The 14,441-nt window shown below is 47.0% G+C and overlaps 1 protein-coding gene across 2 annotated transcripts in view; it reads left to right on the top strand.

Moving 5' to 3' along the window:
* Positions 1-374: 374 nt before the first annotated feature.
* Positions 375-14,441, top strand: part of LOC144799820 (calpain-5-like) — a 127,915-nt gene continuing 113,848 nt past the window's right edge. Inside the window, exon 1 of one of the 2 annotated variants that reach the window (XM_078671391.1) lies at positions 375-720. The gene's annotated coding sequence lies outside the window, so the exon portion shown is untranslated. Of the gene's footprint in view, positions 721-989; positions 1,126-14,441 lie in introns of those variants that run through there. The other variant, XM_078671392.1, reaches the window with a different exon arrangement.

Genomic DNA, 14,441 nt, shown 5'->3' with positions numbered 1-14,441 from the left:
GAAAGTGTGATAGTGACTGTGGGCATGTAAAGTTCCAGGATGAAATCCGACATATACCTCGCCATACCCCACTGAAAGCACCTGTACCCAATTATTTGCTGCAAAATACATTTTTAAGGCGGATGTAACACCCCCGAAGCTACGCCTCCGCCGTCAGGTCACTATTCGCAGACCCTTTTACCTTGGGGTAGAAGGTCCTTTCATTTAGCTGTTGTAGTATTACCCTACAATCTCCCCCCAACCACACACATCGATTGAAATGAGTCACTGTCCTATGTTAGCACAGCGACACGGACTGACGCACCGTGTGCTCCTGGGCCGGTTTCTTCCCCGCTGCTGCCCTCGCCACAGGTTGTTAAGGTGCAGGTGCTGCTGCCTTGGGTGGCGCCAGTGTTCATACGCCCGGGATGGGCGTCGTCCCCGGAGGGAGGCCTGTTTGTGAAGCCAGTTTCGAGAGAGGGAGGGCGGGAGCTGCCCAGGCTGTGCCGGGACGTCGTCCGGGAAGTGGCTCTCTTCAGGAAATGTACGCCGACCGGTTCTGTAAGGCGCCGATGCTTGGATAAAGCGCTGCGAAACCTCAGCGAGGGGCTGTAGGGACCTTCGGGGTCGGTTCTGCGGTGAAGGCCACGAAGCTCAACTCCCGGTATAATCGTCTTAGACCAAACTAAAAGCGCCCTGAAGCTCCTGTGAGTGCCGTTCAAGGCTGGGCGCTCTTGCAAGGTAAATGTTTACTCCACAGGATTCGCTTCGTCCCGCGACGCTTTGTGCAGTGAATCGTGTATACATTTGTTTAGGTTTTGCTCCGAGATAAACCTACCTGCTACTAGGACACCTTCAGCCAGTCCTGTCATGTCAAATGAGACCAAACTACAAGTCCCAGAATGCAACATGTTCTTGTACAAAGACAGGAGCGGCTGAAGGGGTCAGCCATGACACTGGGCCACTTTCCAGCGAAAGATAAGAAGTTCCTCCTCCCAGGGCGGGATCGACGCGCCCTGCGGGGCTGGCTCGAGCACAGGTGTCGTCTAGGGAGACACTGGAAGAGGCGCTAGCCCTGCAGCTTGCATCTTCTCGGCGCTGCTCCCGAACGACGCTGTGTTTTCAGACCCCACACCCGCGTAGACGGTAAGGGTCCCTATTTGATTTCATACACCTGTTGTCCATATTGGCTTGAAACCCGAAGCGCAGGTGTGGCTTCTCAGCATTTCATCATTCTGGACACCAGTTAAAACGAGCGCCCCCGAGACGGAAAAGAGTAACGCCTAGCGCTTTGAAACTAAGGGGGCTGTACAGCAAATTATTGACTGTTTGGACTAGAGAAAAGGGTTTTCTTTGAGCGAAGTTTGGCGGCCATGAAACGCTGGATAAGATGCCGAGCTACTGAACAAGTTTTGACAAATGGGTTTATTGCTGCTAGGCGGACTTGTCATGCGTGTCACTGTTGCCTCTTTGCATTCTGGGGGTTGCAGTTTGACTTTCAGTACTAGAGGTATGATATGACAACAAACACATCAAGATGATGGACGGAGTGCCGACATTTTTCAACCCCTCACCCCCAATCACAGATCTGGGTTTAATTAATGGTTCTTTTGCACACTTCACCACCCTAGTTTGGACCCAGCCATATGCAAATCAGTCTTGATCCTGTTGCTCATTGGAACAGTCAAGTCCAGGTAAGGTCCTCCTTGGACCGGAAACAAGCATCCTAGGACCGGTTTTGGTGTGAAACCCTGCCAGGCTAGCTTGAATCCAGTGGCACAGCAAGCCCGAGACCCACGTCTGGGCATACCCTGCCAACTTAGGGCGAACAAAGCAAACACAAGGAGATGATGGACGGAGCGCTGAGACATTTCAACCACTCCCCCCCAGTGTGTTTAATTAATGGTTCCTTTGCCCACTTCACCACCCTAGGATAGATCTGGCCATATGCAAATCAGTCTTTACCCTGTTCCTCATGGGAACAGTGAAGTCCAGGTCAGGTCCTCCTTGGACCGGAAACAAGCATCCTAGGACCGGTTTTGGTGTGAAACCCAGCCAGGCTAGCTTGAATCCAGTGGCACAGCAAGCCTGAGACCCACGTCTGGGCATACCCTGCCAACTTTGGGCGAACAAAGCAAACACAAGGAGGTGATGGACAGAGCGCTGAAACATTTCAACCCCCCTCCCCCTACAGATCTGGGTTTAATTTATCATTCTTTTGCTCACAATGCCACCCAGTTTGCTTTATGTGTTAATTCTATAGCGCAAACCTACCCAAAGGAGCGAGAAGCGCTGTACATGGTCTAAGGCGAGCTTAAAGTCTACGAGTAACAGGAGAGGAAGCCGAGGTGTGGACTGTTGATGCAGTGTTCTTTAACCCTTTAACCGCTGTGGAAATTCCGCTGCGGAAATTCCGCTGCGGTGCGGGTGAATATAAAAGGTGGGCGTGGTTCGGACGACCCCTGGCCGCCCTCTGCACACGCCCACCGTGACGTCGGATGGCCGGGAGGCATCCGACACATCCAAAGGGTTAAAGAGGGGAGTCTTCAACTTGTTCCCCAACTTGAGTAGGGTGGGTGCGGTCCGGATGGATACAGGGCGTTGTTCCAGATCCTCGGTGCATGGATGGAAAAGGCCTCCTGCCTTTTTTTGTTTTTTTTTAACTGTTCTTAGTCTGCAGTCTGATGGTGTTCTGCCTGCCCGTGTGCCGGGAACGACCAGAGATGGCGCACTTGTCTTCAAGATAAGCAGGGTGTTGGTCGTGATGGCTTTGTAAAATGATGGAGTCAGCGCTTAATTTGTAAAAGAATGAGTACCAGTGCCCAAGGCTCAGAAGCCTGCAGTCCGTGCAATTAAATGTTGGCGCACTGAATACCAAGGCTGCATAGTCTTGATTCGACCTCATGGCTCTTCCATCCACTAGCAGACGCTCCCTGCCCCTTTGACTCACCCGTGCGGGTTCCCCATTTCTTCCTGTGTGGCAGTTTTTTTCCCCAATCTTTCCGCTTTGTCTGTTTTTCCCTCTGTTGTTCTCGGTAAATGTCTGATGGCCAAAAATACATGCCGGTCCCCAAAAATGAGCGCCGATGGCCCCCAGCAGCTCAGATGAGGCACTGAATGCAGCTGGTTCTGAAGAGGGTGCGAGCCTGCAAGGGGAGCCAATGGACTGCCACCATTTGGGGGGGATGGGACCATATTTCTTCAGGCCTTGAATGAGATGTGCTGTGGCACGTAGGACGCCCTTAAGGGCTAGATTAATATGGATTATTTGTTTTGTTTCTTTGCATTGTTATAAAGCCTTAGGGTACTCTCTTATTTACTGCCTCTTCAGAGCATGTTGAGACACTGTAAAGCTCTATAAACAAGCATTTGCAATGCAATAGGTCTAGAATTTGCAAGAGTTAGAGTTATTGGCGTTTTAAATGACAATTGTTTTACCTATGTGTTTTGGTTTGGAGTGGAGAGGATGTAAGTGTTGTAGAATTATGTGGATGGCATTGGAATTGTTGGTTGTGGAATTGTGAGGTATGGAGTGTATTTGTGCAGTGAAATTGTGTAGTATGGTGAATAGATGGGGGTGAGAGCTGTACTGAAAGGATAGAAAGGAAGATGGATAGTCGTTTGTGCATGAAGTGGTGAATGAACTCCGGACAGAGGAGCAAAGGAGTGTGTGAGGAAGATAGAAAGAAGGGGCGAGCAGACACATAAAAAAGGAGCGCCTGTGTACGCAGAAGGGACTCTAAGAAGAGGAGGAGAGCGTGGGCTTGTGGGACGGAAACCTTGAAAAAGTTTTGAAAATAAATTCTGCTTGAAGACCTGAAGTGAACTATATAAGAGAGGTGGGAAGAGTGCGTGAGAGGGCGAGAGAGAGGGATTAGAGAGAATACGAGAGAGATATAGAGGGGTGCGCTGGAGGGTTATCTAGAGGGTGTGGTGAGAAGTGGACTACCAGACAGTCTGAGGAGGTACAGGAAGGTAGGATGTGTGAGCAGGCAGTATAGAGCGAGGATAGTGTGAGATGTGGCAGTGGGATTTCGAGATGAGCTCGTGATAGTGTGGTATGTTTGAGAGCAGTGTTGCTGCTGTGTAGTATGTTGAAAAGTTATAACAACATGTTATAAGTATTCCTGCCTATTTATATATAACCTAGAATGTGAAATTAGTATTATGTAATATACATAAAGGTATAGAGGTGAGAGATAGAGAATGAAACAGTGAGGTAAGAGGGTTTGTGTAGGGTCAAAGAAATAAATATGTGAGAGACAGAGTGAGTTAGTATTTGAGGCGAGCAATAGAATAGAAATATTGGTAACCAGAGGAAGGAGAAATGGTGCCAGAAAGAGAAATAAGAGAGAGAGAATAAGAAATAGTGTTAGTTCTTGAGAGAGAGAGTAAGCGAGCGAGAAAGAGTGATTGTGCGAAAGGGCGGTTAGATATTGTTTGTTAAAATGATAGTAATTACAGGAGATATTAAAAGAAATAAAGTATTAGTTCCTGTGTTGTATGACAGTGAAAGATTTATAGCAAATATATAACAAATTATTGTGATGGAAAATGTTCTATGGCCTGTGTTTTCCCTCTTTGAATGCAAACTCTACAGATATATGAAGGTTTGAAGTCTAACAACATTTTTTCACAAACAAAATGTTGAACTTTATTTAAGAAGAGTGTTTTATAGCACATATTATGCTTTGCTTATGCGGTGCAATGTTAGTTGGAGAAGAGGAGTCTCAATCCTTGCATGTAAAACAGGAGTGTGATGTTTTGTTAACATGATATGATAATAGTGGAGCACTTAAGTTAATTGGTTGTCACGCTTCGCTGGTGTAAAGGAGGTGGAACCTAAAAATAACATAAATGCCTCCTGTAATAGAAAAGAACAAGATGTGAGCTATGTACTACAGTGCTGCTGTCAATACATGTTGGCATTCAAAATAGACGGATCCCTTCTTAATATTAACCCCTTTGTAAAGGGTAAGAAGACAAAATTAAAAGGTTAATCATAAAAATGTTTGTGTGTGTATATATATGTATATGTGTGTGTGTGTGTGTGTGTGTATATATATATATATATACAGACAGAACACGACAACTGCAATCTGGAGCCCCAGAAACAGAAGGCGACACGAGTCCCAAAGTCTAGGCAAGTTCTCATTTATTTAGGCAAAGGCAGCAAACGAGACTGACGCGTTTCGGGCGGTTGCCCTTGTTCACAGTCACACATTACCCAAAATGCCTGGTTTTTTAAGTTGCTTGGCACACCATGTGACATCAGTGAGCATAGAAGAAATACTATTACGGTCATTCTGTTTATCGCTGAGTGCATAACTGACATAATCATAATCCTCATAAAATGTAAGTCTATGAAAATAAACATAAACATACGTATTTCTGAATAAATTCAAAGGCTGGGAACAAGAATGTATCTGCATAAATGCATAGTTCTGGTCTAAACAGTTTGGTATGAAAAAGTGCAAAGTTTAAAGTGCAAAATCGTGCAAGTTATAAATCTTTCACTTTGTGCAAAATAGGCAATTTCAGTTATAAAAGTATAAATACTTAAAAACTTCCAATACAAAATTAATTGTTATATCTAAAAAATTACCATCTACACATGTTAAAAAATGCAAAATTTGTAAACATGTACACTCTGTGCAAATCATGCAATATAAATACAAGTACTGTAAAGACCAAATGAACACTATTTACAATCCTGCAGGGACATCTCTAATTGATGGCAACCCTGTCCTTCCTAACCAGACTATGAGGGACATCGAATAACGATGGCAGCTCTATTACTCTCATTGATTTGCACCCCGTCTGGTAGATCTCTATGCTTTTTTCCTGAATGTGCTGATAACACCATAATACCACGCGTTAAACTCAAAATGGAAAACAAAACAATCCATTCTCAATTGAGTAGCCCCCAGTGCAAATAATATTAAAAAAAGGGAAGGGAAAAATGACTGGAATCAACTATGGGGAGAGGCGGAAAGCTACACAGATGAATCTACAGAGCGAAAAAAGACAGCAAAATCAATGTTAAAAACGAATCCATCAAGTAATAATTATCCAAACCAATTTAAAGAAAATGATAAAGATCTTCTGTGGTATTGAGCCCATTCGGTGCCTTGGTATCAAGCTCTAATATCATTTTCGACTCCATTTGACGCAAAAGTTTGTCCCTGTCTCCCCCTCTTCTTGGCTGGGCAACTGAAGTCAACACGAAGTAATTCAGGCACTCCAAGTTGTTATTCTGTACTTTTCTGAAATGCCTGGCGACAGGATATGCACTGTCGTTGTTAACAATTGCACGGAGGTGTTGTAATATCCTGGCGTGTACTGCTGGTCGAGTGCTCCCGATATATATATATATATATATATATATATATATATATATATATATGAATCCACAATCCTGAGTACCAGCAACAACGCACAGGCACGGAACAGGCACAGACCACAAACGAGGATTTTCAAAAAGATGAAGTGCTTTATTCCATGGATGGAGACAGCTATATATATATATATATATATATATATATATATATATATATATATATATATATATATATATATATTGTAGGAAGGTAGCATCCTTCTTATGGTTACCCCAACCTTTTGCCTGGTACTAAGCTGTGTTTTGAATAGGCTGACTGGGATCCTGCTAATCAGGACCCCCCAGTTTATTTGCTTTTTCCCTACATTGTTGTGTTCAGTACTTGGGTACATCCCAGATTGGATACTGGGGTACCCTTATCAGTCCCTAGTATGTGGTACTAAGGTACCCAGGGCACAGGTACCTCTGAGGTCTCTCATGGGCTAAAGCATGTATTATGCCACCTTGGGACACCATTCAAAATGAAACTACAGGCCTGCCATTGCAGCCTGTGTGAGTAGGTGCTTGCACCACTTACTTAAGATATAGGATTGCTATATCTAAGGGTCGCTGCAATGAAAACCTTTAAGCCACCCCCTATAGCAGGCCTATGCAATCCTGAAGGCAGGGTGCTTAGTTCGAAGTGAGAGGGTGCCCCTGCATGAGCAGGACACCCCTGCAGCCTACGGAGTCCATTCTCCCGGGATGTCAGTGAAGAAGCCATATACTATGTAGAGGGGCTTCGCGTAATTGCACGATGACCATCCAGAAAATGGCTGCCACAAATCCTATCATGTTTGGTATCAAACATGTTGCAGTCATACCCCCACACCATTAACGGTGTGGGAGGTATGATTCCAAGCACTGGAACAGCCCTCCGCTAAGCTCTCAGTGTTCCTGGTACCAGCCTTCTTGACCCGGACAACACAAAATGGTTGCTGCCGCCCAGAGACAAATTTCTGCCCTCCTGCTGCTGCGCCAAGCTCGAGCAAGGGAAGGCAGAACAATAAGCATCCTGTCACAGGAAGGTGACCACCTCCCAGACAGAACTTAGTGTATTGGGACCAGGTGGGTGCCCCTGCTAGCGCCAGAAAGTCTGCACGAGGGGCACATTTGGTGTTCCTGTGCATAGTCCTGTTCAAACCACTCTTGGGAGCCATTGGCTCCAGCTCTGGCACGGAACTGGACAAAGGTTCATGGGAGACCCCTCCCCCTGTCCAGACCCTCCCCTGGGGGGGGTCCCCTGAATCATCCCAACCCTTTCCCTAGGCTACTTAAGGGCTTACCTGGGTGTAGGTCCCTAGATTCATTGTGGGACACAATTCAATTCCACTTAAATACCACTTACTCTTCAACCGTCTGGACACTCTGGACTTCGTAAGGACCCAACTTAATCCCCCTGCTTGTCTGCTGCTTCGTCCGTACCCGTGCTTCATTCAGAACCCATCTAAGGCCTGTGGAGCATCAAAGACACTTGAAGGAATCTCCCTTGAAGGGAAGGAGCCACTTCCCTGCATTCACATGCACCTCAACTCTGCTGATCGGTCTTCTGATCCCAAGCTCCTGCGGACTCCGAAGGGTTCAACAACACAGGTTGTGTTTTTTTACGCCCGTTGAGGCCTGAGCTGTCATCTTACTGAGTTTGAGGCCAGTATCCCTTGTGGGGGGTGCAATAACTGAACCCCTGTGCAACGCGTTCTTTTGCAAGTGCAAAAGCTTGTTGGCCACTTTGCAACAAGTGCATTGAGCTCCAAGTAGCCCCAACCTCTGGCAACTCCTTCCACCAAGATCTTCAGCCACACCACCTCGTGAGCACCATGGCCTGCTCCTTTGGTGAGCTGCTAGAGGTCTTCTCACGACTGCAGTGCCTCCGGCCTGTGGGTCCATTTGAGGGTCACGTTTGTTTCCATTGGGCTCCCCTGATTGCTTGGGGCCTGCCCTGACTGCACTGTTTGTGGTGATTCCCCTGAACCTTGCTGGACATTTTACACCTTCTTGACTTCCTGCATGGGCTGCATTTGCTAAGGCTTGTTGGTGCTCCCTACCGGACACCAACTCCTCTGCATTCTACATCCTATGGGGGGCAGCTCGTATCAAGGTCCTGGTCTTCCTCAGCATCGCCTGGTCCTTGCAGCTGCAGAGTCAAGGTCTTCGCCATCTTCCCTGAATCACCCGACATTGGAGGGCATTCATCTTCCAAGTCTCCTGGTCCCTCCAGAGTGACATAGACTCTGTCCCCTTTGCTTTCAGGTACTCCTCTTCAACAATCCACGTTTGGATTCCCACGGACACTTTCTCCTCTTTCAGCAGCGGCACTATCCTGAAGTCCTCCATTGGTTTGCCGGCACTACTTCACCCCTTTGCACCCGGAGTCCCTGGTGTAGGTAATGTGGGTACTAGGGTATCCATGGGTGTGGTGACTCTCCAACCTTCCGTCTTCCAAGCAGTTTCCTCAGGGTCCGCTAGGAAGGGTTCTTAATCTTTAAAAATCCAACCGTCACTTGCACATAGACTTGTACGGAGCATGCAGTTGTGTTACCAAACTGCACACACTCTCAGTGGGGTCCCTACCATGGGTGGTTCTGTGGGTCCCCAGCAATTCTACGTCCTCCCGACACTGTCTTGATCTGAGTTGTGGTTCTTATACCACTTTCTTAATATATGGGTTGGTCCCACCTGGGGTCCACTGTGTATATTGTGCTATTTACTGTGTTTCTAACTAAAGTATTGTGTGCATTGTGTTTTTCCAGTGTTTGAGATATTTGAACATACAAGAGAGTATTCTATAATAAATACATATTTTTATAAATATTTGGTGTGGTTCTTTTCACTTAATCTATACCATAAGATTGCATTCTGGTCAAACAAGCTGCTTTACACTCCTTCTGGACTAAACCTTCAGGCTGCTCTCCACAGCTACCACATAGCGAGCTTTCTAAGGTTGTCTAAGACCTCTTGCATCACCATAATGGTTGTCTGGACTGGTGCAAGGTGTCCACTCGCATAAGTGTACATCATACACCATACCAGCTTTTCACATATATAGCACATGCAGTTAAATAACAGTCCACAAACCAAGGGTATATTTCTGCTTTTCCTCATAATGATAAAAGGCGGAGCCAATTAGAATGGATTCCAGTCTGGGACCTGAAGGACACACATGTTTATTTATGTAAGAGCTCAAACAATTGAGGTCGCTTAGCATTGATCAACCCACCGAGCTACCTTACCAGAGGCCATCCCTCAGAAACGTTTCACTGATGAAAAGGGAGCATTACTACTTTTGTAGCCTCTTTTGCTCTCTTGACACTACAGAATGGAAAAAACAGATGTTATCCAGTCCGTATTACAGAAAGATTTTTCCACCAGGCCGAAAACATAGAAAACAGACTGTGAAAGGAAATGCTGCACACATTTTGCGTGTAAATTATTTAAGTGATCAATATTTTAACAGTGAAATCCTATTCCACAAATAACTCTTAAAGATAGAGCTAACTTATTTTGCACTACGTTTCTTCTTGTGTAGTAAACAGCTGGAGGGGCAAATATGTGCTGAAATAAGCAAAACCCAAAACAGTGCATATGTGCCACCTTCTCAGTTGCCTATTCAAAGAAGCAGGGCCTTGTGTTTGTGGCATGGATGGGATGGACATATACCTGTGGTAAGTCAAGTTAAAGTACTACACGTCAAAGATGACAGTGAAAAACAGGAGATGGGGGCAGTGGGCAGGAAGACGGAATAATCCGCTGGACTGGTAATTGTAGTGCACAGTAGGTGCATCAAGTTAGCTAAGCTGCAGTACTCAAGAGTATACATCACAGGTGAGGTTTAACTGCAGCACTCGGGGGTATCAAGTAGCGTATGCCATCTGTGCATGAGCACCACAGGGGGCATCGGAACCTCTGTACCAAGGGGTGAGGGGCACACACCAGATTAAGGCGTGTCAACCTGCAATACATGAGTGTACAGGCTGCAGAGCGAGTGACTGCAACACAAATAGAGGGCTAGGGCAGGCAGCCCAATGGGGCTAGCAATCGGTGAGGTGGGCTTCAAACATAAGTGGGGTATATTAACTGGTGGAGGCTTGCTGCACATAATGGATATTTAGAGATAACTTCAGGTCATGTTATTAGGTGAGATGCGTTGGATTTGACCTGGTGAGTTCAGTGCTCTTACAAACGGAGAAACACTGTGGCACATAGCAACTGCTGCAAAACCTCCATCTAAAATGACCCAAAATCCAAATTGATAGGGGCCAGGACTCCACTATAATGATATGAGAAAGCGCACAGCTTCAAAGTGGAGAAATTAAGCGAGGTACCGCACCTCTACTATCCACTCCACACCGACTCTTACGTCCTTATCCTCGGGGCGGGGGCAGTATGGCGGGTTACTAGAAGCGCGGACGGACAAAGAATAGGCCCGAATGGGGTGGGCGGTGGGTGGGTAGTGCATCATTTAATGTATTGAGCTATGCCAACTCTACACAACAGAGAATGGGCACTTGTCCCCAAGATGTCCGGGGGCGGTGCGTATTTCCTGGTGGGTGCCCCAGGGCAACCTGAAAAGTACAGAAGGAAAAGTGCTTCTCTCGTATCAAGGTGAGGAGAAAGAAATTGAAACCCTGTAAGAGTACAAATCTTTTTATTTTCAACTGCAGGACAAGCTCATGAATACAGGGAGGTATGTACTTTTTTTCCATGCAGAACAGTAAAGCTTACTCCTCTTGCTCGCCAAAAACTGTTATTTCCAAAAAGAAATGGGAATGTTGGGGGGCAAGTTTCCAACATATATGAAGCAGTCATTGTTTCCGGTGGGGCCGCAACTGACGCCTTCTGCCACGTTGTCCAGAGAGGCAGCCGGATGGTGGTATAAGCTGCAGGCAAGGCAGTATATAAAATAAGAAACACAACACTTCACAAAAGACAACCAGAAGCGCCTTCCCCCCAACAAAAACGCGAATTGCACGAACCCTGGCATCCATGAACAGTGTGAGAAATGCTTTCACTTTCCTAATGCGAGTCCTATTGGCTATGGCAGTGCTTGTTGGTAGCAAGCAAGGACAGTGCTGTTGTGGTGCTGAGTGATGCTGTTGTGCTGCTGAGTGATGGTGTGGTTGGGCTGAGTGGTGTGGTGGTGTCCCTGAGTGATGTGGTGGTGTCCCTGAGTGATGTGGTGGTGTCCCTGAGTGATGTGGTGGTGTCCCCGAGTGATGTGGTGGTGCCCCCGAGTGATGTGGTGGTGCCCCCGAGTGATGTGGTGGTGCCCCTGAGATATGTGGTGGAGCCCTTGAGTGATGCCCCCAAGTGATGTGGTGGTGTCCCCGAGTGATGTGGTGGTGTCCCCGAGTGATGTGGTGGTGTCCCCGAGTGATGTGGTGGTGTCCCCAAGTGATGTTGTGATGTCCCTGAGTGATGCGCCTCAGTGATGTGGTGGTGCCCCTGAGTGATGTGGCGGTGTCCCTGAGTGATGTGGCGGTGTCCCTGAGTGATGTGGTGGTGTCCCCGAGTGATGTGGTGGTGTCCCCGAGTGATGTGGTGGTGTCCCCGAGTGATGTGGTGGTGTCCCCGAGTGATGTGGTGGTGTTCCTGAGTGGTGTGGTGGTGTTTCTGAGTGATGTGGTGGTGTTCCCGAGTGATGTGGTGGTGTCCCCGAGTGATGTGGTGGTGCCCCTGAGTGGTGCCCCTGAGTGATGTGGGGGTGTCCCTGAGTGATGTGGGGGTGTCCCCGAGTGATGTGGGGGTGTCCCCGAGTGATGTGGGGGTGTCCCCGAGTGATGTGGGGGTGTCCCCGAGTGATGTGGGGGTGTCCCTGAGTGATGTGGGGGTGTCCCTGAGTGATGTGGTGGTGCCCCTGAGTGATGTGGTGGTGCCCCTGAGTATTGTGGTGGTGTCCCCGAGTGATGTGGTGATGCCCCCGAATGATGTGGTGGTGTCCCTGAGTGACGTGGTGGTGTCCCTCAGTGACGTGGTGGTGCCCCTGAGTGATGGGGTGGTGTCCCCGAGTGATGTGGTGTTGTTCCTGAGTGATGCTACATGTCAGTCATGAAGCTGAAATTATTTGGGCAATGTGATATGCGGGTTCCAGTGACGGACAGCGCGAGAGAAGCTGCACACTGATGGAAGGCCTCTCGTGAGCTGGGTCCGCTGGAGGCTGAGGTGAAGGGGGAGGCGGCATGAGAATAACTAAGCTCTTGAAACTGTTATCTTTTTAATTCCTCTGAGATTGACTGACTGAAAATCTGTCTAGACTTTCGAATTTGTATTTTTATTGTACCCTGTTTGTCTCAAAATTGTTGAAACATTGCTGTAAAGTGCTCTGATATCCCTCAGGTTTTGCCAGCAGTACATATAACTCCTAAATAAATAAAAAAAATGTAAGAAATTCAGTGCTCACAGTACATGTTGGCTTTACTATCTCTCAGCTTCAGACCTTTATCTCAATTTGTGGCAATTCCATTCTATCTTGCAATGAAGATGTTTGCTTTACCCGTCACAATTATCTTTCCATCCAATATTAGCAATTGTGCGGGTGACCCTGCGTGTGTTAAACTATGGAACACCGAGAACTCTTTCTATTGCAAGAGAATATTTGTCACAGAACAAGAACAATCAATGACAACTCATTGACGATGCCACATTAACCTAACAAAGAAACACACATATTCGAATTACGGACAGCACTGATCCACAAGCTGAAGCAGACTCTGCTCTGCAGTGGAAACCTCTGAATCGTTGGTCGATTATGCTAAACACTGCAATGTCATCCCAAAGGCAGGTTGTGCAGAGTTACTTTTCAGCCCTCTCGAGGCCCCGTGCGCCGAGATTGGCATCAGACGTGTTTACACTGAAGTGTTGCAAAAGGCAAGAGCGCCCCGTGCCCTGAGCCGCTCTCACTTCTCATTGAAGCAAATAGAAATGATGTGAGAAGTCTGCAGGAGGACTACAGGCGACGCGATCTGCCCGGTTAATTAGAAACAACTGACGTCATTCCCGAAAGTAGCAAGTCACCTGTCGCATAGAAATCAGCGTTCCGTTGCCAACTTTACTTTGCCCCTCAGTTTTCAATGAATATCAGGGGTTATGACTGTTAAAAGTCAGTCGCACAAGTGGTCCAAGTTTGTTCGCTTTGCTTCCACCTTCCCAACACATTAATCAAAGAAAAATGATGCCGCAACACGCACACGTATATGCAAGTCACTTTCTAAAATACTGGAACACCAGGGTGACATATTGTTATATTATTTATTCATATATTCTGTTGATTTGATATTTATTTACTTAAGGGGGTTTTAAACCATGAAAACCTTGCACCACTTCAAGGCGTTATATTGGACTCATCCCGGTTCCTCACCGGCATCTCAAGCAGGCGCATCCTTTAGCCGCAGCGTCGGCGGAAATAAAACAATCCCCGGAGCGCCTCTCTTAGGGATGGAATCCGAGGGCCTCTTGACCTTGACAACAAGCACTGTGGGGAAGAGGTCGGCGGCAGTGAAGGTGCCTGCGAGAGGCTCATGTGGCGTCGCAAAAGTGAAAGCATGGGTGAGCGCGAGAACAGACGCTGCTGACGGCGCCGTACATGCTCACAGCTCATGCCAGCAGCAAACACGCGCTCACGAGGCCAAATCCGAGACGGAAAATGCGCGCGTCTGACTCGTGTCCACATATTCAGTAAGCAAATAGGTATACTAAAGTATACAAGAGGGCCTTCGCTGTGCTCGACCTAAAAAGAGTTCTCCACACAAAAGATAAACAATGAAAACGTAACTAAACTTTAGTAGGCCGGTGTTCCTCAGCATAAAATAAAAATTAAGTATTGGGAGCACCAACCAATAAGAAGCCAGGAAAGAAGTGCAACACAGGAGTGAACCAATGGCAAGCAGCAGACGGGATTACACTTAGTTCAGTGATTACTGCAGGTCTTCCAGACAGCGCATGCGTGCTGCCTAGGCTCGACCTAAAGAAGAGTGAGATTTGACTGAAAAAGGCAGTTGCAAGATGCAGACATCCACTGGGTGTGAGTGCACGAGTCCAGGGTTAATAAGCAGCACTCATATGTACAAACATTCATGGAAAAAGTTCA

This window comes from Lissotriton helveticus, chromosome 12 (assembly GCF_964261635.1).
Source record: "Lissotriton helveticus chromosome 12, aLisHel1.1, whole genome shotgun sequence".
NCBI classification, from domain to species: Eukaryota; Metazoa; Chordata; class Amphibia; order Caudata; family Salamandridae; genus Lissotriton; species Lissotriton helveticus.
This window is presented reverse-complemented; position numbering and strand designations above follow the sequence as displayed.